The sequence below is a fragment of the Suncus etruscus genome, chromosome 13 (genome assembly GCF_024139225.1).
Source record: "Suncus etruscus isolate mSunEtr1 chromosome 13, mSunEtr1.pri.cur, whole genome shotgun sequence".
Classification (NCBI taxonomy): domain Eukaryota; kingdom Metazoa; phylum Chordata; class Mammalia; order Eulipotyphla; family Soricidae; genus Suncus; species Suncus etruscus.
Genome location: NC_064860.1, coordinates 36763847 through 36790167, shown reverse-complemented (window position 1 = coordinate 36790167; position 26321 = coordinate 36763847).

Genomic DNA, 26321 nt, shown 5'->3' with positions numbered 1-26321 from the left:
TTTTTGGGGGGGCCACACCCGTTTGATGCTCAGGGGTTACTCCTGGCTAAGAGCTCAGAAATTGCCCCTGGCTTGGGGGGACCATATGGGACGCTGGGGGATCGAACTGCAGTCTTTCCTTGGCTACCGCTTGCAAGGCAGGCACCTTACCTCTAGCACCACCTCGCCAGCCCCATGATGCCAAAATTCTTAACAAATTCTTAACTAATGAATCCAACAGCACATCAAAAAAAAAAAAAAAAAAAAAAAAAAGGTCACCCAGACTAAATGGAATTCATTCCAGACATACCAGGATGGTTCAACATAGACAAATCAATTAACATAATATACCACATTAATAAAAGGAAAGATTAAAACCATAGGGTCATAACAATTCATGAAGAGAAAGTACCGTATTTATTCGAGTATAACACACAAAATTTTCTACCAAAAAAGAAATCAAAGTTTGGGTGCATGTTATAAAGGAGGGCTGGGGTAGGGTGGCAGTTGGTGGCTGGTTCAATGAGGGCGCAGGAGAATTATGAGTTCGCACAAACCTCAAGAAACGTGGCCTATCTCTCGTGACATCCTGGGTCAAAATATCATGGGAAGACATACCAAAAGAATGGATCATCAAGAGTTTTCTGAAGACAGGCATCAGCAATCAAATGGACAGCACAGAAGACGACCTGCTGTGGAATTCAGACTCAGAAGAAAATGAAGAGACTGGAGAAACAGATGTTCCTGCCAACTGAGACACTGATGAAAAATTAACTCTAGAAGAATGGGAACAACTCTTTAGTGTATCTGATGATGAATCTGACTTTGAAGCATTTTAAATAAATATTGTTACCAGTCCTTTTATTTTGGTATTGTGTTTATACCAGTTTACGTTGTCAATAAATGATTTTTATCATGGCTGCACATGTTCAGCAACTTTTTTTTTTGTCAATTACAATGCTTGGTGTGAAACAAAATTTTATACCGATTTTTAATAAAAAAAATTAGAGGTGCACATTATACATGGGTGCGCATTATACTCGAACAAATATGGTACTTTACAAGATCCAATATTCATTCATTATTAAAATTCTCAATAAAATGGGTGTAGAAGAAACTTTCCTCAAGATAGTAAGGGCATCTATAATAAACCCAAAGCCAGTAGTAACATTTGTAATGGTGAGAAACTGAAACCATTTCCTCTTAGGTAAGGCACAGGGCGAGGATGTCTTCAGTCTCCACTTTTATTCAATATAGTATTAGAAGTCCTGGTTATAGAAATCAAGCATGAAAAATAAATGGATTAAAACTGGAAAAGAACTCAAATTATCACTATTTGCAGATGATATGATAATATTCACAGAAGACCCTAAACATATCTAAGAATCAATTTACAAAAAGATGGGGGAGATATCTACCATGATAGCTTTATATTGCTTGGGAGGTAGAAAAGGACATTAGAAAATAAAAAATTATTTGATGTTCATAGATTAAAATAATCAATACTGTACACTCACTATCCTACCTAAGCAATTATATAGATTAAGTGCAATTCTCAACCAAATTCAGATGACAGTCTTCAAGGATCTAGAAATAATAATAATAATAATAATATTTGTATGGAATCAGAAGTGACTATAAATAGCTTATGCCATATTAAAATATAAGAAATACACAGATATCCCATTACCTGATTTGGAACTTTATTATAAAGCTATAGTGATTAACACTGCTTGATACTTGCAAGAAATATAGGCTTTCTGATCAATGTGTCAAAATAAAGTACCCACATACAAAACCCCAATTATATGAACAGTTAATTTTTTATAAAGTAGCTGAATATACGAAATGGAGTAAAGATGTTCTTTTCACAAATGATGCTGGTAAAACTGGATAACTATATATAAGAAATTAAAACTCAACCCATATCTCACATTTTATATACAAAAATCATTTCAAAGTGGACAAAAGACCTAGAGTTCTGGTCAGGAACTATAAAGTCATTGAGGAAAATGGCAGAATGCTTCAAGACTTGGATCTCAAAGGTGTCTTCAATGATTTCACTGTCAAAGGAAACAAAATAAAAAATAAGCAAATGATCTACATCAAATTATGTATTATCTGCATGGCAAAAGAAACATGGGCTAAAATTAAAAGAAAGTTAACTAAATAGGAAGAAATATTTTCATTCAAATATCCCATATATATAAAGTATTAACAAAAATCAACAAAAAATAAAAAATGTATCAAAAATGGGGAGAGAAAACATACTGACACTTTTCAAAGGAAGACAAGTGAATTACCAGTAGGCACATGAAAAAGTGCTCAGCTCTCAAATTACTTATAATTAAGGAAATCCAAATCAAGAAAACAATGAAGTATCACCCTACACTAGAAAGAATGCCACATATCAAAAATTATAGTAGCAATCGTCAAGGTCAGGAATGTAGTGAAAAGGAACACTCAACCCCTGCTGGTGGAAATGTCTGATTCAACCCCTGTAGGAAACAGTACAGAGTCCTCAGTAAACTTAGAATTGAGCTGCCACATGACCCAGCAATTTCACTTTTGGGTATCTATCCCCAGGACTTAAATACTTTCGCTCAAAAGTTCTTATTCACACCGTTACTCATTGGTGCAATGAATGCAATAGCTAAGATCAGAATCAACCTAATATCCCATCACAGATTAATAGAATATGAAGATTTGATACACATGAACAACGAAATATCATGCAGCTGATAGAATCATGTGACTTAATGCAACCTGGTTAAAACTGGAAAATTTGCTGAGTGAAGTAAGTCAGAAGAAAGGCATAGAATGGTCTCATTAATCTGTGGCATATAAAATAATTGTATTAGGAAATGTAATTCAGTAAGGGATGAAGATATGTGGATAACCATTGACTCTATCTCCTAGAGAGGGAAAAGACAGAGAAGAGAAGAAATCAAGGAGGGAAGTAAGAGGATGTGAAAGGGAAGGAATGGGAGAACAAATGTCTGGACTTTAGTTATATTAGGGATGTGGGAGAATGGCATAGCTATACATCCATCAAAAGTACAGACTCGATAACACTTTTAAACCATGAGATCTTAGCTGAAAACAAAGAACTATAATGTGCCTGCCAAGGTAGCAGGCAGGGTTTGGGGGAGGTTGGCTGTGGGATGGGAGATGGCAGAGTATGGAAATACTGGTGATGGGAGTTGACTTTGGTGGTAATATTGGTGTTGAAATGTTATATGTGTAAAACTCAGCTACAATAACTTTGTAAACCATGGTTCTTTAATTAAATAAAAATAATTTAAAAAGTTTAAAAAATTTAGTTAATTATGAACTTATTTGTCTTGATGAATATATTTATAAGGAAGCTATTGGTGCCATCACTCAGTTTGTTCCTCTTCTTATTTTTTTAGGTTTGGGGCCACACCTAGAAGTGCTCAGATATTACTCCTGAGAAGTGCTCAGCAATTATTTCTGGTAGTGCTTACGGGACCATTTTGTGTGCTGGGGATCAAACCTTGGTTGATTATGCACAAGACTACCATGTCTGCACACAATACTATCTCTCTCACCTCTCTCCTATTTCTTATTGATTTTAAAATTCTTATATTCACAAATAAGTTTATTATCTTCTTATGCATTTTTATAGTGAATGACACATGCAAAAGCATTATCAGAAATATCTGCCATGTTTTATCAAGGGTCTTTGATGTCTCTTAATAACTATCTCCATCCCAGATAAACCTCACAAGCAAAGGAACAGCCAAGGGATTAGGAGCCATCTGGATGCCTGGCCAAAGCAGATTTGCCCAGTTGTAGTATAATAAGTGTGAAGTCTCTCTCTTTTTTTATCTTTTTAATTTGGCCCCTAATGTTATTTTCTTACATTTAAATTAGAAAAGAAAACAGTTTAAGATGTAGTATTTTGGACTTAAAATAAAAATAATGGGGGTTTATTTTAAGTATACGGTCAAGGCAATTTAGAGTTTTACCAAAAAGTAGCAAAATGGGATATGGGATATAGCCATTTGTTTTTGTCTAATTATATTATGATTTATGAAACATTTCCAAGCAATGTGTTTTATTAACAAAGTTATTCATAAAGAATTTTAGGTATATGATGCTTTAGGTATATGTATGATTGATCTCATTACTAGTGTTAACCTCCTTCTACCAATGTCCCTAGTTTTCCTCTCATAACAAGTCTGCCTCCTTAACAGGCACATTTTATGTTTGTTGCAGCTTAGATATCATGCTTTCAGTTTTATTAGTTCTGTGATTTAAATTATATGGGTATATCACAGCTCTACACTGCCAATGTGTCTCAGAATACTGCCTCCTCCTTCTGTTATTTTTCTTCTGTCTCCTCTCAACTCTCACCATAGTATTACCATATAAGCAGTAGAATTTCTATTATCACTTTTTATACATGTAACATCAAATCAATTAACTATTGACCCAAGTTTATACAATTGATTAATGTGAGAGTTTGGATTTGAATAAAAATAATCTCTTCTCACAATATCACACTTCTTCCTTGGCTTATTATTTATTCCATACAATGTGTTATTTTGCTATTAGCATGTACTTAATTTTCACTCGATTTATTTAATGAGTGTTTGTTGGAACTATGCATATGCCAGGATTATAGGCTATATAGCATTCTTAAAACAAAGTACCTCTTTTTGAGCTTACAGTTTGATTAGGGAAATAATTGCTATGCATAGCAGAGTGTAAAATATGCCCAAAGAGAAGTATGCATTTTTCTTTCTCATTTCTCCTTCCCACAGATAATCAATAATTAATCCTACTTTGTATTTTGTTCATACCTGTCTTCCAAGGAATCCAAATGCTTTGCATATATTATCTTGTCAACACTCGCAATAGTAGAACAACTCTATAGTTCAGTTCCAAAAACCTATCAGCTTGTAAATCTGTATGCAGTCAATATCACACTTTCTCTTTCAGAGCAGTGGCTCAATGTTTATAATTAGCATTAGTGATCTGAAGAATGCAGGACTAGCACTGAGGGGCATATATTTTTGGTTTATTCAAATGTCCGTTGCACACAGATCCAATTTTTCTTTTATAGATTATGAGCTGGTAATCCAGTTAATGGAGCACTGGAAAAAAAAGGATATGGTAATCTAATATTATTCTATTGTATTATTCTACTGTATTATTCTAGTATTATTCCAATACCAGAAGGCAAAATCCAAAGGGGTATTAGGTGGCACTGATGACATCTAAATGCTGAGTTTAGGACAATAGCCAGTAATGATGCATTTCTGGGATCATTCTGTCTCTAGAATAGATACTCTGATTTTAAAAAACCCTGTAATTGATAGGTCAGATCTAGATGATCCAAGGCATTATTTCTCTCTCAAGAGCTGATGCTTAATCACATCTACAGTATCTATTGTCGCATAAAGAAACACAGTCACAGGTTTCAGGAATAAATTCACAGTCTCCTTTGGCTACTGGTCTGTCAGAGTTACCATAACCAGAGGCCTGTATATGAAACTTTCAGCATTAAACCAATAGCTCTGCTCAGAACAAGAACATGCTAAATTCCTAATTAGGATGAGAATATACAATGTATACAGAGAATATTAAAAGTGAAAGAGGCTGTGGAACCAAACCTGGAAGTAGATTAAGTCAAAAGGAGCATGTCTGTCTTCCTGAGTTGTCTGATCTATGGTTTTGTGTGACTTGAATCTAATCTTTTCTTTTTCTGATATGATCTCCCATTGTAGCATTTCTGGATGTGTGTAAGTATAACAATACTAATTTATTATTAGTCACTAGCCATGGGTAATTCACCATTGCTTATAAAATGCTACATTAACTTCTGTTACCATTTAGTTATCAAGTTTTGATGGCTGCAAAAACAAATCAAGACTTTAATTGTCTGAATCTGGCTCTGTGTGTGTGAGCAGCATGTGATCAGGGCCTTGCTGAGTCCAAAAGAGCGTTGAAGAAGTACATTCACAGAGATATAAGCTGTGGTAGTAGCTCTTGCAGGGAAGTAATGTTCCATGAGCATTTGATGGTATAGTATATAGTGAAGATTTGTCTTGAGTGAATATCTGGCTCTCATTCTACCATCTCTTCAAATGAAATGTTCCTCAACAAAATGCCTTTTAAGTTATTTGTAATTAGATGCATATATAAATATATTTATACTGCTAAAGTTTTGTAAATTAAATATGAATATGAATGCATATAGAGACCAATGCATATCACTGCTATTCATGCTGAAAAGAGTATAGTAATGTATAATGCCTTATCTCCTATATCATGGGAAGATTGAATGTTTGTATACAATCATTATTAAGGTGTGTAAAATTGGTACAACTAAATGACACTATTAACCTTATTGTTTTACTTTTCAGAGAACCTTCAATAATAATTGATGCTTTGTCAAGGAACATCATCACAGTGATATCTATTTTCACTCCTTGAAAAGACAGTTCATTTTATCTTCTGTATCAGGATAAATCTGAGATAACAAATAATAAATCAATAATATCTATTTTCCAGGAGATTCCAGCTTTTCTGGAAATAATATGGTTGCTTGAACTAGAATAATCAATTAGTAACATTTGAAGATAGCAAGAGAAAGCCACACTTTGGTAGCAGCATGAGTTGAACCAAATCACAAAGGTAAGGCATAATCTGTTCTGTTCTGGAAACTTCCTAAAGTTTGGTATTATATTTCATGCAATTAGTAAGGAAGTGGTCATAACTGAGACTGAAATAACGTCTGAGTATAAAAGATCACAGAGATAATGTCAGTGTACTTTGACATTATCTGTGCATATTAGAAATCTATTGTTGGTTTTTTAGAAGAAAGTGATATGTTCTAATTAAGATTTATAAAATATGACTACAGCTACTCTATGGAAGTGGATCATAAGGGATGCAAGGGAAAAAGGATGAAAGAAAAAAAGAAAATCAATTAGGAGATAATCAGTTATGGCATTTACATTAAGTGGAAACCAACTACTGGCATATCATGAAACTTCAATTAAGGAAAAAATAGTGAATATGAGCAATTAAGTGGACCACCAAAACTACTAAAGCACCACAGACTTGCAACTATAGAATCATTATCAGGCACAAAACTCCAAGGTAAGTTAATAAAGAGAACTCTATCTAGGAAGAAAGACCACCATGTTAGGAATTGTAATCTTTCTTTGGCCAAGGTCTCCAGAATTTGACTCTACAGAAAGATATACATGTAACTAAGTTCCCCAGGGTAAAAAAAAGTAAAGTTTAAGGGAAGAATCCAGGAATGGGTATCATTTTTACACTATGTGTGGAAATAATATACTGTGAAATCAGCGTGAGATGAACAGAAGTCAAAAGTTTTGGTGTTGGGTTCTCTCTATGTTAGTCACTCAAAGTCCCTTCATTTCATTTTGATCATTTATAAAATGGGAAAACTGAATAATTATAGACATTTAAAAATTTAAGTGTTTTCAGAACTTGGAATTCTTGGTGGTGGTGCAAAAACTCCAATTTTTTTAATATTGTTATCTCAGTAGGAACACATCAATTTAGACATCAACATGGATTTGAAGCCACCAAACATTCAGAAACAAAACCAAGAATGAAAGGTCAACTAGTATTGAGAAACTCAGAAAACCCTCTGACAATGACTTAATGGCCTCATTGCAAGAAACAATAATTTTCACAAATTTTCTTTTTGCTGTAAACTCTAAAAATAATTTCATAATTATTTACTTGTTAACATATACAAATATACTTGTTAATATATACAAATATATTACATCACATCTGCCAAGGAACAGGCTTGGGAATGGGTGGGAATTTGGGGATAATGGTGGGGGGAATTTTACATTTGTGGTGGCATTAGTGTTGGAACATGGATTGGCAGAAAGAAATGGATTTTGAGCAACTATATAAAACGTGCTCTTTCAATAAAGTAATTTATAATAAATAAAAATAAGTATTTTGTTATACCTATTTAGTGGGTGAAGAAGCAATAACCTGACTGTTCAGAAAGACTATTCCCTGAAGGCATCACTTTTAGAGAGACATCTCAGGTCTTCTAAGTCAGCATTTATGGTATAATACTAATTGTCAGGCAGGCTTTGAATTAGTTTTTGCTTTTTTTGTTTTTTGTTTCGGTTTTTGGGCCACACTTGGCAGTGCTCAGGGGTTATTCCTGGTTCTGTGCTCAGAAATTGCTCCTGGCTAGGGGGACCATATGGGATGCCAGGAATCAAACCCAGGTCCATCCAGGGTCTTCTGCTTGCAAGTCGAAAGCCCTATCACTCCAGCCTCTGAATTAGTTTTTAAACATTAATGGATATCTTTTCGAACCACTGTCATTCTGCATCCAAGGCAAATGCCTTACCTCAGGCTATCTCTCCAGCCCCTGAGATTTTTTTTTTTGTGAAGAAAATAGTTTGAAGAAATTTAAAAAAATATTTTATCCTTTAAATTGAGCATAGTATAATGAAATCATGGCAAATAAATACAAATTTATTTTTATAACATAATTTTAAAAACAAAATGTGTATTATAGTAAGTACTATCACAATATCAACTATATTGGTCATGTATTTTTATACGTTGTTACTGGAAATCTGATAGTATACCAAATGAAATAGAACCTGCTCTCTGAAATGATGTCATAGTTTCATTATTGTCATTATTTCCATTTTATATTTTCCTAACATTTCTATAAACATCTAGACAATACAATAATTTCTCACTAAATGTTAGCATATGACACTGCAAGACAGTTTGGTAAAACATTTTGCTGTGAAAGATTGTCATATGTCTGGATGCCAAGTGAAAGTCAGAGTAACAAGGGAAGTAGCAGAGTATCTGACTCCATTATGATCTATGCACAAGTTACTTCCTCTAGTGACTGCAGGAAATACTGGTATCCTTGGTAACCCTGGTGGTCTTTCCCATCTTTTTCAAATTGAAATCACTGTTGCTAGGAAACACCTCAAGGCAAAAAGAAGGGAAAAAGAATGAGAGAAATAAGGATGGAGGGAGAATGAGTATAAAAGAGGATATAAATTAAGGCAAAGAGACCCAAACTATAACAATCTAAACTTAAATGGGCCTGTTATACTGGCAGGCCAGAGAGCAAAGAGTGGTGGTATAGGATGCACTCTAGGAACATTGGTGGAGGGAGGTTGACACTGGTGGTGGGATTGGCCCTGATTTATTGCATGCCTGAAATCCAACTGAAGAAATTTGAAATCACAGTGGTTTCAATAAAACATAAATCTAAAATTAGGTATAATGAGATAAGAAAAATAAAGGATAACATGAACATTTAAGGTGGATATTAAAAAGAAAAACTTCTGGACATCATGTAATTAAGTGGCTAGTAGTCCTTGATCTACAACTGAAGTGAAGGTATTATGCATTATATGAAAATGCTGTGATATCTTCAGTACCTAAAAGAACCCAGGTACATAATAGGTGCTTAATAATTGTGGATGAGTGAATGAAAATAAGTCATGTCCACTTTATAGGCTTATAATAATCTAACTACCTCTGATCTTAGTTTTGAGGTTGCTCATTTCTTAACTTGAGAAGCGGAGCTTCTCAATGTGTGACTTGCACACATTATCAGAGTACTTATTTTTCTGTGAATAGAGATTAACTTAAGAACAGTTATATTACACTGAGAACTATCAGTTCTATTCATTTCACTATCCATTCACACCAATGTGAATGAATGAGGGAAGTGGAAAGCCTGTCTAGAGTACAGGTGGGAGTGGGGTGGGGAGGAGGATGATTTGGGACATTGGTGGTGGGAATGTTGCACCGGTGAAGAGGGGTTTTCTTTACATGACTGAAACCCAGCTTTAATCATATTTGTAACCAAGGTGTTTAAATAAAGATATTAATTAAAACATGTTTGTAACCATGGTGGTTAAATAAATTATTATTTAAAAAAGAGAACAGTTATATGACCAAGTTGAAACTAATGAGGTAAAGTGAAAACTTTTCTTAGAGTTCTTACAATAAATTTACATAGTTTTCCCATTGGATGTGTGAGAGAGAATGTAGTAGCTGACTCTGCTGCAATTAGAGTGAGTATGGTGTTAGTATATAATAAGGGCTAAAGAAGCAAAGACAAGAAACATAAATGTTGAGTTTATTCTACAAGTATGGTTTCCCAGGTATCCTGCGGCAAAAAGCAAAATCTTGAGAACCACAGAAATTATTTTTTCCACATATACATAGAGCCACAGGTGTTTAAAAATAGAGATATGACCCTTTCCCAATATAGTCTTTATTTTCTCCAGAGAATTGAAGAAAAGTTATTTATGTATTTCTCATTTACTAGATATCTTAAAGCCAACTAACCAGTCAACCAACCAACCAAATTAACCCAGTTTTGTTTGCTTGTATTGTTAACTCTCTACCCTATAAACTTGGTTTTCTGTGCTTGGAATCTAGAAAAAAATATTTCTTTACTCAATTTTCTCTTTTCTCTTGCTCAATTTTATTCTGTAACTACAATTGGTTTTCTTTAAGACTTAAAGATTTTACCCATCAATCTAAAAAATAAAAACTAAAAGATGTTTTGTCTCTCATACCAGAGGAAATAAGACAAAAGAGAAAGCCAAGAAGGCAAAATAAGCAAGATCTGGGCTTCTCCCACAGTTACAACAAATCTAATTATGGATTAATTAACACAGAAGCAGATCTTAAACGCACACAAATAGAGCTTCCACAACAACGTATAAAAACAAAATACTGAGCAGAACAAGGGAGATGCATTTTCTTGCCAAGGAAGAAACTCCACTTTGAGGACAGTGAGGCACAATCAGAAAGTGATATAAAGGATATAGGACTTTTCCCAGCTGAGCGAGAAAAATGTCATGACTTAAATGTGATACCCCAGGCCTTTTAACCAGAAGAGGACAGAGGTAGGACTCTTCATTGAAGCCCAGAGGGAATTGAGCACAGGAATGATCCAGATCCTAGAACCTGTCCTTATCATAGTAACCCTGGTTACTATTATCTTATATTAGTATTATCTTGATAATCTCTCACAATGTTTCTGTAAACAACCTGGATGAATTGGGTGGCATTTTGAAATAAACCCTTCTTACTATTAAAGTCTCAGGGTAACTTCCTGATTAATTAACCTGGAGAGACATAGAATCAATGGTAAGTCCTGAGCACCACTGAGTGTGCACCCCACCCTCCATGAAAAAAATTAATTCCTGTTGAGAGCTACACATATTCTTGGGAAGACTCCCAGCAAGTTGAGAACCATGATACAATAATCTAAAGGATGACCATTCCCATAAGACAAATAAGTATGCCCCTATTAGTCCCTCCTGCATAGCTAGCAACCCCATATTTCTATAGCCAACAACACTGTAGGCCTCTTCAAATTATAGCTAGCTAATGAGAAGGCTATGATTTATTCTTTCCTTCTCATAAGGTCCACTCTGTAGCTTCACCTTTAGCAAGTTCCAGTTTCTGGGTCTATGGGTGCATGCCAAAGGTATCCCTAGAACATCCAAAATATCTCAGAGTACTTCCTGCTACCAAATTTACTATCTGAGTACCACCCCTTCACCAGTTAGTCACTCTTTTGACATTTCTCACTGCGTGTAGCTTGTTCAGATAACAACAATATAATGAGAAAACTGAAACATGGTGCACACCTTTAACAAGTCTTTAATAACTCCAGTGACAAGCTAAATTTGGACCCATTTTACCCTGAGCACAAGTTAGTCAGGGTCCAAGGCTAAAAATGTACTACTTTTGTAAGTGTTGCCATCCCTGTCCACATAGATTCTTTACAAAACAATTTTTAAATGCATCCCTTGAAGGGGATGCACTGTGAGTAATTAATACAAAATGCTGGGTATGGGAGAGTGGGGTAGACTCTGTAACATTTTCTGATTAAATATATAACTTCAGCAGTAGGGTAGGTAGAAATGTTATTTAAAGCCAGAAGTAAGCACAGTGAATCAAGAAAATTGGGGAAATAAAAGATCATTCCACAAATGAAAGAACAGAATCAAAACTCCAGAAAAAAAGAAACCCTAAAGAAATTGGTATAAGTGGGAGGGCATTTGCCGTGCATGCAGCTGATCCAGGATTGATCCCTGTCATCTCAAATGATTCCATCAAGACTGCCAGGAATGATTCCTGAGTGCAGAGCCAGGAGTAATCCCTGAGTAATCCCAAAAACAAAGCACACACACACACACACACACACACACACACACACACACACACACACACACACACACACACACACACAAATTGGCATAAGAAAACTACTTCTGAAAAAATTAAAGTATTATAAATATGCTTAAGAAATCTTAGGAGAGGGATGGATAAACAGTAAAATTTAAGTATTATCTAAACAGTAATCACAACCTTAATAATGAAATAATAGATCTAAAAAGTAAAATTTTGGCACCCAAGAGTACGCTTGGTAAAGCAGTGGAGTGAGTGAATGAACTGGAAGATAATTGATATTTATAAGGATCTTTCAAACTTGAAGACCAGAACAGAGTAAAATGATATATCTAAAAAACTAAAAGAGGAAAATAATCAAATTAAAACAAATTTGAAGATAAAATAAGCAACATTATTTTTTACTAAGACTGCAATAAATATTAAAAGTACCATTCATACTGAAGGCATGAAAACCTACAAAATAATGAGCAAATACCACCTTAAAGTTACATTCATGAAAATAGCATTAAACCAATGACATGAAATGTTGAAGACAAAAAAACAGAGAATTAAAGTTAGTTAAGTGATCAATAAAATCTGAAATCAGTAGAAATAAGAACCTAAAACCAGAGATTAGAAATAAACAAGATAGGGAGCTGAAGCAATAGTTCAGAGGGTAAAATCAACCTTAATTTCAGTCCTGATACCCCAATGGTCTCCCAGAGCCTCAGCAGGAGTGATGGTAGGTAAATAAAAACAAAAAAACAACAAAAAACAATATAAAAGAAATAAAATGTAAGACAAAAATACAATTCAAAAATTAAGGAAGAATTGGTTGAAACAAGCAATCAAAAATTACAAATTATTGATTAGACTCCTTTGTTCCAAAGCTGAACCACATACCTGACCCTGCAAACTTTTTTTATTTTTATTGATTAAATGACTGAAGCAAAAACAAAGGAGAGGAATAAAGCAAAAAGCAAAATCATGCAGTCTGGAAGACCATGAGAAATAATTTGGAATCCAGTGCTAAGGATGGGGTTGTCATTATTTGATACTAAGATACTGAATATGATACTATGTAGAAAATACATAGAAGGGGAGGCTACAATTTGGGAAGAAGTTAAAGATATGGTAGGAGTAAATTTGAAAGGTGCTGGATAGCTTGAATTTGGGTGGGGCATTAAGGTGGAAAGACAATAAGAGGCATAATTAAGGTTGAGTAACTAGATTTATAGAAATTTTGCAGTAAAAGAGAACTTTGTGGGAAATATAATGTCTGGACATATCAAGAGTTTCATGTGAGGCCTGGAGAGATAGCACAGTGGCGTTTGCCTTGAAAGCAGCCGATCCAGGACCAAAGGTGGTTGGTTCGAATCCCGGTGTCCCATATGGTCCCCTGTGCCAGCCAGGAGCTATTTCTGAGCAGACAGCCAGGAGTAACCACTGAGCACCGCCGGGTGTGGCCCAAAAACCAAAAAAAAAAAAAAAAAAAAAAAGAGTTTCATGTGAATTTATCATGCTTAAGTAGGAGTTGAATTATACGTCAGATAAGAAAAATGTAGATAAAGTAAAATCTTTCTTACGTTTGGGGGAAACAAAGAAGAGTAATAAATAATCTGATAATGAAAAGTTATAATGTTGAGAGAAACAAGAAAGATATCAGTCAAATTGCAATTTTTGATATCAAGCACAAAAAGGAAAAAAAAAACTATGATGAATACTGCTGAAGTCAAGTTAGACGTATACAGAGATGATTTAACTGACCAGCTGAACAAGACCACTTCAGAGCAGTGATAATACAGATGTGAGTCTGGACTGAGTTGACAATCACATAGATAATAATATGGGAAGACATTTTTTCCAAGAAGTTTGATTGTAGAAGAGAGAAAGGAAATAGTATAGTGTTTGAAATAAAAAAAATCCTCCACTTTTAAAAAGTTGTAGAAATTAACTCATTTTAAAATATTAAATGGAATCATTTAGCATAAATTTTCTGAGCCAAATACAAAAAGCTTATATCAGAATAAGTACTGTATTTTTCGCTCTATAAGACACACCTGACCATACATAGTTTTTAGAAGAGAAAAATGAGAGACGTCAGGAGATGGCGGCTGGGAACAATCAGCCTGTGATTCTAAAGTATATTTTCTGGGAAGAGATATTTTCAATAGATTTTTACATTAAATGAAACCCTCATTCTTGCAGGAAAAGAGAACTCTATAATGAGGGAACTGCTAATGGTTCTGGTTTCTAATATATTCTGGCCAAGAAAACATCTATTTATTTGCTCTAGATGCAATCTTAACATTGGTTTAAAGTCAGGATAGGCACTGCTTCTATAAAATAATAGTATTTTTCAAACTATAATCCTTAGTTTACACACCTAATTGCCAGGAAGTGGGCTAAAATTGCCTATCTTGAGGGCTGAGCAATAGTACAGTGGTGCTTGTCTTGCATCTAACTTACTCAAGTTCAATGCCCAGAAACCTATTTATTCCCCTAAACTTCTTCAGGAGTAATATCTGAGTGCAGAACTAGGAGTAAGCTCTGACTACAGACAGAAATAGCCCAGAATCCTCCTCCCTCTTACTCCCCCCACCCCGCACTCTGCCACAAAGACATACTCACATAAATAAAATTTGTGTCCTGGATGCCACACTAGTTTTTTTTTTATTAAAATCTTTGCAGATGTGCTCACAGATATTACTATTTAACACTATCCAGATGATTTTTATTGTTGACATGCTCCTAAGCATTTAATTCCTGGCTCAGGGTAAAGAGATAAGGATAAGGTCTGATTTATATCATTTACCAATCTTTCCTCCTCCATGCCAAGTACTTAATTAAAAGAATAAAAATAACTTGATGGCAATGAAGAGGAGTTTGACTATTTTTTTTTTAATTTTTTTTCTAACAAGGACTATTTTCCACTCTACAGTTCAGGCTTGCAGCTGACACTTATATTTAGCAAGCGTTGCTTTCACCTAACCTCCTCTCTTCTCAGAAAACATAATTATTTCTGTTTGATAGTCGCTGCCAGTCACACCTCTTTTTTCTTTCCTCTGTTCTCCCTCCAGCCAATGCATTTCTCTTTGGGGGTGTATATCTCTACTCCCAAAGCACTTGGTGTACGGTCACTCTGAGTTTTATTTATATCTATGTTTTGAAGAATAAGAAAATTAAGATTTCCAGAGATGCTTCTCCAGCCTCCCTTGTATAATCGACATTTAGATGAAAAGGCAAACAGGATATTGAAAAATCAGACTCAGGAGAGAAAGATTGCTGAGTTAGACTGGAAGATCATTAACTCTCATCTCTTTACTCCAGAGAGTGTGACTAAAAATTCTTCACCCCCACTAAGAAGTCAAACATATCACCTGAGGCTGATTTCAAAGCCTACATGCATTCCCATCACCCACCTCTTCACTCTGTCACCTGATAATGCATCATGTACTTCCCAATAAGCCTGGTAATGTCTTTTCAACATCTGGGCCTAATCTCGAAAGATGATCCTTAAAATCCTTTCATCTGTTACAGGATTAACATTATACATCAGTGTCCTTGTTTCCCCCAGTAGACTAAAAGGATGGTGGTTATAGAGTGGTAAAAGAAGTTTATGTTTATTCTGACTCATCTTGCTATGAGTTTTGAAATCTTGACCAAGCTGTTTTAATAGTTTTTTTTTAATAGTTCAGCTATGAAAGATCGAGAAAGCAAATTAATTTCATCTATGATTAATGAAGTTTAGTTGTCACTTATATTCCTGGTGGAAATTTTCAGAAAGACTGAGAAGGTCAGAACTAAAAAAGAATCCTAATTTTTTTTTCTTCTTTCCTTTTTCAGGAATGAAGGAAAATGGTGAATAGATTTCACTTTTATTTCCTGATAAATTATTGATAGAACTTTGCAATATTTTCCTTTTTTCATATATAAATCCTTCCTAATATTTTCATCTACTTTTCAATACCCTATTATATACTAATGACAATTATAGATCATTGGAAGTTTAGTATGTTAAACTCTATTTAAGTGCATTTTGTGAATCATCCCACTCACTCCTATAATAAGCATTTAAAGATTTGACAAAGCTTAAATCAAGATTTAGAGGACTTAGAAGGCAGAATTTTGGCAACAACTGAAATTCTGTCACATTGCAAAAGTTGTACCTTTTAGCAGTGGTAAACATGGATGCAGAACTGCAAGAAAATATACTGGTCTGTGTTCTGACTCAGACAAATGGGACATTTTAGGAGAGCAGTAGTCATTAAGAATGGCTTAGGTTGTGTATTATCAAGGCTGTAGAGAAAAAATAGTTAAGGACTGAATAATGATTCCTGTCAAATTTAAGGTAGAATAAGAAAGCCAGAAGGCTTTGGATAGAAAGTCTGAGGACTTAATCTAGAAAGTTATTTTTATTGTGATGTTTGTGATGCTTGAAACCACACTGTGACTTGCTTGGAGATCCAGAGCTGTATCCAGTATTAGAGGTTTATAAAGTGATGATTTGAGCCTCAGTTATGCAAGGCATGTGTTCTACTGAGTCAAATCCCTAGTCTTATAATGTGATTTTAAATTCAGCATTAAAAATAAGGTTTTAACCTGGGAAAATATGCTTTACCAAGATCAGGGCCTTAATCTGGGGGAAGGGGTAATTCTTTGGTATCCCAGCTTGCAGTTTTGCACAAGAAATCAGTCTAATATTGCACTTTAGTTCAGGGATGTTGAGCAGTGCATCGGATCTTACTTAGTCAACCAAGATTCCTTTCTGCTGCTTCTCTACCAATTTTATTAGCCAGAGTTTAACATAAATCGCCTGAGGTTCAATTTTGAGGTTACTAAAGGTACTTGTGCTAATTAACTCAGAAAAGATGAAAGGAAAAAGTGATATTACATGTGTATGACAACAATTTCCTCTCTATTTGTTAAAAATGATCTATGGTTGGGAGAAATATCAGATAGTGATCAGCTCAATAATCTGTCTATGAAGAGCAGTCAGGGGGATAATGATCTCCTGCAGCTGCTGATTGGAATCAACAGTCAAAGATCCACTCAAAGAAGTCTCAGAAGATCCTTCATGTGGTCAGCTTGGTTGCAAGTGATGACTCTATCTCTCGGAGCATGAACCTGAAAAGATACAGGAGGGGCACATTCGAGGCCAAAAAGGAAGATGTTCAAGGAATAGAGAAGAGGTTTTGCTTACAACACGGACAGACTAGACACATCCACCCATGAAGTTGATCAGTGCCTTCAATAGACTGCAACTGGTTGAACCCTCTCACAATGTGCCTTATGATGGACACCTGCATCTGGGACACTGTTCTGAGTTTTGATCTTCAGCTTCTTCCTCTTCACTGTCTAGTTTTGTCTCACCTGAGAGGGCCTCAGCTGGGCCAGACCAAAGATTGAATTGGTGAAACCTACATCGATTGGGAGCATAGCACTAGATTCCCCCTGGTCTGGTTATGGTCGAAGCTTCTGGAACTTTCTTTTCTTTCGTGATATCAAACTTCATACTCTCCAGACTCTTCCCATCTCTATCTTCAACACTGTGCAAAGATTTCCTGGGGCTGTATCTCTTAATAGCTGTCTAGTTAACAAAGACATCCTGCTTAGTGTCATATCTGTTAATGGTTCCTTTGCCATTTTGAATGTTGAACCATTTAATAGTATCTATGACTTGAATGCCAGCATCTGCTTATCAGTCTCGAATCACTTATTCTGCCAGGTCTTGTACTAACTTTGGGAGAGTCTTTGAGTGAGAACTCTTTATTCTTATGTCCTGCATATCTCTGTTAGACATCTTGAACACAATTTCACTTATCCCACCGGATCCAGTACCACCGGCCTTAGGAAAGTCTTTTGATTAAGGACTCTTCACTATTGTAAAAGTGCTCTTCTTTTTTTGGGAGCATGTACAAGGGAGAATTTTAAATGGATAAACCACGTTCAGTTCGTCTTGAAAGATGTTGATAAATACCCCAGAGCAGCGTGAGGCAACTCAGAAAGAGGTTTATATAAGCTATTGCTTCAGTAGAGGGTATAGCATCTTCCGTGCAGCAAGAGGGGCCTGGCATGATGGCTATAGCAGTTTCATTATTCAGAACCCAGAGAAATTTGTTACTCCACTTACTGTTTTAAAGTTTTCATGTCCCTGTTCAGGTGCCTTTCTATGAATGTAATTCTGTGCAATGTCAGCTTGCAGTTTTGCATAGGAAAACAGTCATAGGAAAAATTTATTTTGGCCAGGGGTTGTTGAGCAGCTTCTTGGATCTTACTGATTCAGCCAAACTTCCTTTCTGTTGCTTCTCTGCCACTTTAATTAACCAGAGTTTATCATACATCACTTGAGGGTCAGGATTGATATAATTAAGGGTACCTGTGTTAATTAACTCAGAAAAAAATGAAAAGAAAAAGTAAAGTGATTTTACATATGAATAACAACACTTTATATTGAAAGGAATGAGAGATTCTAAAGCTTGGAATGAGATTATTTCACATGAGAAATTTGAATTTTTTTTTACCTCCTCTGAATCTCAGATATATCCTATTTTTTTCTGGATTAAAGTTATCATTTTTCTTGCAAGATTACAAAATAACATATAGTCCCATATCTCTCTTCCCCTTCCCCCTAAATACTTTATTTTCTGAGCATCATGCTAATAATAAGGATTATGTTATAACAGATCTAAGTGGGGAAGTGTTTGGCCTGTTTTCGAGGAGTAAAATTCATACCATATTCAAAGAGTTCAAAAGAGAATTCAAAAAGCTACCTTTGAATAGCTTTGAATAGGAGGAAATATATCTATTTTTTAAGTTTTAATTCAAGGTGTTGGTGAATAAATAAGAATAAAATATAAATTTGTACAAGAATTTATTTGGGAAATTCTCTATGATGCAGGATTCAATAGGCTGTTAAGGACTTAGGAGACAGTTCTAAAGTGTTACTAAAAGTGGTTCTCTGAAGTCTTGATGAAACTACTGCTCACACAAATTAAAAATTCTAGAATTTCATGGCATATTTTAAAAGAAAAAAATCAACCATTCAGAAAAGTGGCATGCTGGAGTGGATATATTATAGAAAGTATAAACCCTAATTGTATCCACAAAATACTACATTTTTTCAAGTGCTACTGAAAGAATTGGTGTGAGAAACACCAGCTACATAAGAAGCTCTCTCAATGGTGGTGCTCTCAGTATAATAGGACTGAATATAAAATACTCTTTTAGAATAGGAAAACGATATCCAAAGGTAAACTTATTAAAATAAAAGTGGTCCTGGGCCGGAGTGATAGCCTAAGAGTAGGGAGCTTGCCTTGCATTTGGCTGATCCAGGATGAATCTCAGTTCAATCCCTGGTCCCATATAGTTCCTCTAAGCCAGGAGTGATTTCTGAGTGCATAGCCAGGAGTAACCCCTGAGCATCACTGGGTGTGGCCCAAAAACTAAAAACAAAAAAAGTGGTCCCAACTATCACATTGAGAAGCATATTTGTATATATACTGTATATATACACACTTATATAAATGTATATATGAATATTTCTATATTTATATATACTAGATACATAAATATACATTTATATATACTGTATTTACATATACAGTACAGCTATAGGCAGTGTCGAGTAAAGGAGTCTTTTCATATAGTCAATGGAAAAATATAATAATAAAATTGAGATAATTTATATCTCTGCCATCCACTGAGACACACACATGTAGAACTCTTATTCAATTTTGCATCTTGATCCAGCCCCAGATACCACAAACTTGAATAAGTCAGATCTCAGGGAGAGGAAATTAAAAATACATGTTAAACTGATATCATAATGTCATCTTTAATTATTAGTTTAATTATAAAAATTATATAAATATTGTTTCCTTGGGAAAATAAGAGTAGTCAGACCTTTTGAACAGTTATATACACAGAATTCAATCTGACATTGATATCCAGGTTCCTGATATATTGTGGCCTCAATTAGCATGGGAGGATATGTAAGCTAATTAATAAATGGAAAGTGCTTCTGTTTCATTTCACAATGCATTTACTACATCCATAAACTTGGTAGGTAATCATTTTTCTCTTCTCTGAATGCAAAATTGGAATAGGCATATTTTATGGCAGAATTTATTTATTTATTTTTGGACAGATATGTCCTCTACCAACTACTCAATATCTTATCTGCAAGCAGTCTAATGAATTTATGGATGGCATATATTCCTTTTGAATCACCAGTCAAACTTTAAAAAAAGTCAGGTAAGCATTGGCTTGTTTTAATGCATTTCAAATAGCAATAATTGTTATAACTGCTGTGTTGGATGTGGTATCTCTGTTGGAGTATATTATCACAGCAATATATTCCTGTTATTTGTCCTTACATTTGGAAAATGGAGTATTTTCCATCTTCTATAGAATAAAGTACCATAAGCTGTTTACACTGATATGGAAGGAATAGTTTTGCCCCAGGATAAGCAAACTCTCCTGCCATATTGTATAATATATTTCAAGTAGATCTAGTTTCTTTATGGTGTAAAACATCATCTCAGTCTATTAATGTCATTACTTTACTCAAACTTCATGAAAAATAAATGAGAAGTATGTTGGAAGCTTTAGGAAAACATATGCACTCAAATGAGTACAAAATTAATTTAATGAATATTCAGTACTCTTTAATATCTGCTTTTAGGAGTATAATCATCTGGGATATGCCTGGACCTCTTTTCAAAGAACCGAAAGATGAATGAATATTGTATTTTCTACCTTTAAGGAAAAAGTAAAGACTTCTTCATTACATCTCATACAGATATGAAATACTTATTTTTTTAAGGATGAGGCACAACATTTTTGATGAGAATCTTGTTCAGTGTTTGAGGGTTATTGTTAGGGCCCAGTGTCTAAGGAGTAGATTGAAATAAATACACACTATTGAAATAAAGCAAAGCAAAGCTTTATTCTGTCTACAACAAGCTACAAACTGATTGATTGGAGCCACCTCCCACAGGGGGGCACAAGCCAGGTTAGGTAGGGCTATAAGAAAAGTCTTGACCTTTAAGTTGACTGGTTATTATCTATAGTGTTTCTAGGGTATTTCATCATGTCCTTTTATAGTTAGATGTCTAAAGCAGTATATTGAGGTTTATAAAGCCTTGGGGTCTGTGACATTATTTTTTTTGGGGGGGATAGAAACTTAGCCCTGTTTTTGTTGTTGTTGTTGTTTTTTGTTTTTTGCTTTCTTTGGTCCATGCCTGGTGATGCTCAGGGGCTACTCCTGGCTATGTACTCAGAAATTGCTCCTGGCTTGGGGGACCATATGGGAGGACAGGAGATAGAACCTTGTTCCATCCTAGGTTAGCATGTGCAAGGCAGACACCCTACCACTTGTGCCACTGCTCCAGTCCCAAGCCTTGTTATTCTTAAATAAAAACTTGACATTGGTTTGACAAAAATGGAGTCCCTTCTGCTCTAGGATTCACAATAAGTACTGAGGATAATGCCTGAAGAGTTGGACATGGGACTCTTGCAGACACTAGCGCAGTAAGTTACTTTCTAGTTCAGAAATGTACTTTTAAAGTATTCTTAATGTCTCCTTATTTCATACTTGAGAATAATGTTCCAACCCATTCACCAAACAACACAAAAGACTTTTAGATTTTATTTGGGAAAATATGATGAAGTTCTGAAGCATGTCTAGAATATATCCAGCAGAACTAATGATAGGTATGTGTGAAGAGAAAAGATGCTTATAGAACAAAAATAGACTGCCAGGCACTGGAGTGTCAGCACAGTGGTAGGGCATTTGCCATAAACACAACTGACCCAGAATGAATGAAGGTTCTATCCCTGATATCTCATATGGTCCCCCAAGCCAGGTGTGATTTTTTGAATGCAGAGCCAGGAGTAACTCCTGAGTGCCGCCAAGTGTGGCCCCCCAAAACCCAAACAAACAAAAATACTGCCAATATTTTAGAGAAAGGCTATACTACCTATACTAACATGAACATATAAATGGAGACATATAGAGTCAGCTAACCCTAGAGTGATGCCTTACACTCAGCTTATGGCTATGATTACATGGATGCTACTCTTGGACAATTTACCTGTGAGCAAAGAGGCAGCCTAGTTTATTAAAGTGTTCATTAATGCATATTTTATATGTGGTCCCAAGATAAAGAGACATAGTGCAATTATATGCATATATATGCAATTATAAAGAGACATTAGCAATCAATTTTCAGAGACAATATGGAGAAAACTCCCAATGAATAAAGCTTAAAATGCATACCAGGGTAAGGTGCTTACCTTGTAGATAGTCAAATTTTATTACATACCTACAACAACATGGTCCTCTAAGCACTGCATGAAGTGATCCCTGATCATATATATAGCCAGGAGTAAGCATTGAGCACCACCAAGTATGGCTGCCAGACAAGAATAAAATTAAAAGAAAATCCAATACTGGTCACATTTTAAATTTTAAAGAACAAAATATAATTAAATTTTGAAGAACAAAATATAACCATGAACTTGTAGAAAATAACTATTTAATTTTTAGGAATATAGAATAGAGAAATAATAGAAACCAAGTTAATGATGAGTCATAAGTGTCTGTCTATGATAGAAGAGGTAAAGTTTGAATTTTTTTTTTTTTGGTTTTTCAGGCCACACTCCTTTGATGCTCAGGGGTAACTCATGGCTAAGCACTCAGAAATTGCCCCTGGCTTGGGGGGACCATATGGGACACCAGGGTCGCGATCTTTCCTTGGCTTGCACTAGCAAGGCAGACACCTTACCTCTAGCGCCATCTCACCGGCCCCAAGTTTGAATATTTTTGTATCTTGTGACAATGGATGTCCATTAGAGAGAATTCAGCAAAGACAGTAACTAGCTTGATAGTCAAATAACTTAGCTAGCTTATATCATCTAGGATATATTATTGATTTCCAGTGCTAACACACAAATGTATGAATGTATCAGCCATTGTTGAAGAATGGACTCAATGACTCTGATCCTCACTAATGAGAGCTGACCAAACTGCTGCAATTTAAAATTTCCCAACCTGCTAGCAATGGAGATGGTGCTAAGTCTGTGATAAATCGCCATCCTTTAAGGATACAAAGCAATCACATGTAAAAGTTGATTACAGTTGAACCCTGGAATTTACAGTGATTTCTCTTGACTGCAGACAAATATAAATAATTTCATCTTTTCTTTTTTTGCAGAACTCAGTAATTCCATATCAAAAAGTTTCTAGTAAATGTATAATATAAACATTATATATAAGTAGATAATATACTATCACTATATTGTGTATAATATTGTCTAAATAAAATCGTAACAACAATGAACAAAAGATTATCTAGGTATTTGTACATATTTACCCTATTATAAACTTTACTACTTGGAAGTTGTAGATCGGATCAAATGATGATGAAGAGAAAATGAGACGCCAATTTATAGATTATAACCTATAAGGGTGTGGTGTCATTTTTAAAGTTAAGTAAATAAAAAGAAAACACAAGGTTCTTCCTTCCATTGTGTGTTGAGGATGACTCTAGTCATCATTTCCAGTGACTCAGTTAAAGAATTTATCCTCTTCAACCTTGAATATGTGGATTCTGTTGGTCCTAGACAGAAACTTGAATGTTAAGAAGAATGTTTGATTCTTTCTTTAAGAATAAAATTAAATTGTTACTTATGGTCATGCATGGGCACTTAAATATCCTTACTAATAGTCCAGCAAGCAAGAAAAAAAGTAGCATTTTCAGGGCCAATGGATTCTAATAAACGATTCTGATATTTAGTAAAGGGGAAAGGCTTATGTTTTATTCCAGAAAGAACAAGGTTGGAGCTTAAACATCTGCTTGTACTCTTCTTATATTAAAAGAATATTGATAAGCTCAGGAACTATTTTATGGGTAAAAGGGGCATAAGCATTCTTGATGAGTGTCCAAGTTACCTCCTCAGAGGAGGTGCTAAGCTAGAGTGGGTAGGATCTTGAATACTTGGAAGACAGGGAAACAGTGGTTTAAAGCTGCTGTATTGGTAAATGGTGTGGCTTATTATAATCACGTTCCTCTTGTAAATTTCTTTCTCCAGGTGGAATGAGTTTACCATATGTATCATGTGACTCTTTTAAGTAAAGCAAGGGTTGGCCCATATTGAAAGTTATAATATAAAATTTACCCCTTCTTTCTAGAAATAATGTTATGGAAAACATTACATAAACAAATGAAAATACTCACATCACAATCTGCTTTCCAGACAGATAGACATAAAATATGTCCTCTTCCTACAACCATGCTTTTGAACATGCTAATTAGTGAAGTGTTCTTTTTTATCCTGAGCTTTATTTAAGTTCATGACTCTCAATTCTTTTTCTACATTGGAAGTGGTTAGGTTACTTTAAAAAATTCACAGAAATGGGTTGCTTATGTATAGTGAGGTTTGAAAACTATTGGTGTTTACATATCTTCTCATTTTTGGGTACCATTCAGTTATTTTTTTTTTAATTTTGATGGTAGATTCTGTAAGGAAAGGACAGCAATGGATGTGGACGACCCAGGTTTGATTTCCAGAACCCCATATGATTCTGGAAACCCTCCAAGAGAAATCCCTGAGCATGGATTCAGGAATAAGGCCCAAGAATAGTCCAGTGTGGGTTCTCACTCTAACAAAGAAGTTCTCTATGATCCAGTATTTTAAGGTTTGGAAACAGTTCTGTGCTTGAAACGTATAAAACTCTGTAATTTCCTGACCATTTTCCCCTATTTCACTAGGACATTTTACAAGAATGTATTATTTTAAAAGTTTCTTATTTAAAGCATCATGATTTGAGTTTTAGACATACTATGTTTCAACACTAATCCCATCACCAATGTAAACTTCCCTCCCCCAATGTTCCCAGAGTCATACCATACCCACCAAACCCCTGCAACCCTTCATCACAACAGGCACCTTTTTAAAGATTGGTTGTTAAAATTTGGGTCTGATGTTTTCAGTGTTGTTGACTTTGTGGTTTGAATAGTCTGATCCTTAACAAATCCATTAATACCTGAATCCCCTTGATCACTGTACCCCATTATTTCATATGTGTCTTTCTCTACCTACACTCTATATCTTTTATTCCCCTGATTATATTCTGTGACCAGGAGTGTTCTAGACAACAACCACTTAAATCATTGTATTCCCTCGTAAGCTTATTATAAATACCACATATGAGTGATATATCCTGTAATTAACCTTCTTTGTTTGGATTACTTCATTTAACATGATATGTTTTATCATTTCTTAGAGTTATATAGTATTCTATTTATATATTGTACTACTCTTCATGATCTATTCATCTGTTGTTGGACATCTAGGTTTATTCCAATTTTTAACAATTTTACTGAATGCTGCAATGAATACTGGTGTGTGCAATAATACTTTTGAATTTTTTCCTTTGAATGGATTTATATAGAAGTGGAATTGCTAGGTCATATGGTAGCTTGATTCTGAGTTTACTGAGGACTGTCCATACTAATCTCCAAAGGGGTTGTTGTCACTTTGATTTGTATTTCCCTAATTATAAGTGATGATGATTTTTTCATGTGCCTATTGGCCATCTTCCTCTGAGAGGTGTTTTTATTTCTTCCCCCATTTTAGGTGGGGTTCTTAGTTCTGGGTGGGATCATCTTTGTGAGTACTTTGATATCCTAGATATCAACCCTTTATCTGATGTGTTGAGTGCAAATATTTTCTTCTACTTAGCTCTCTTTTAGTTTTCTAGTATACCAATATAGCATAGTGGCCTGATAAAAATTCAATAAATAAAAAGTTGGTTGCATTCCTTTATTCAAATAATGGATCAGAGGAAAAAAGATCAAAGTCAAGCAAGGGGGCCTTCTGGTGTAATTTAGTTTAGTCTAAATTTAGTCTAAGGTGATAGCCTCCTCTTCAGCATCTCTACCACCAGTTTATACAAGTATGCTCACCATAGAACAGTAACCTGGTGTCTAACAGGTACTGACAACTTTAAAAAACAGTTGCCAGTATGCAAACTCTTGGTATTAATTCTTAACTTCCACATGGAATATGCTTCCCTAGGCTACCTGCCAAAGTTGTACAAACTTGGCACACAGCTGCCACTGGGC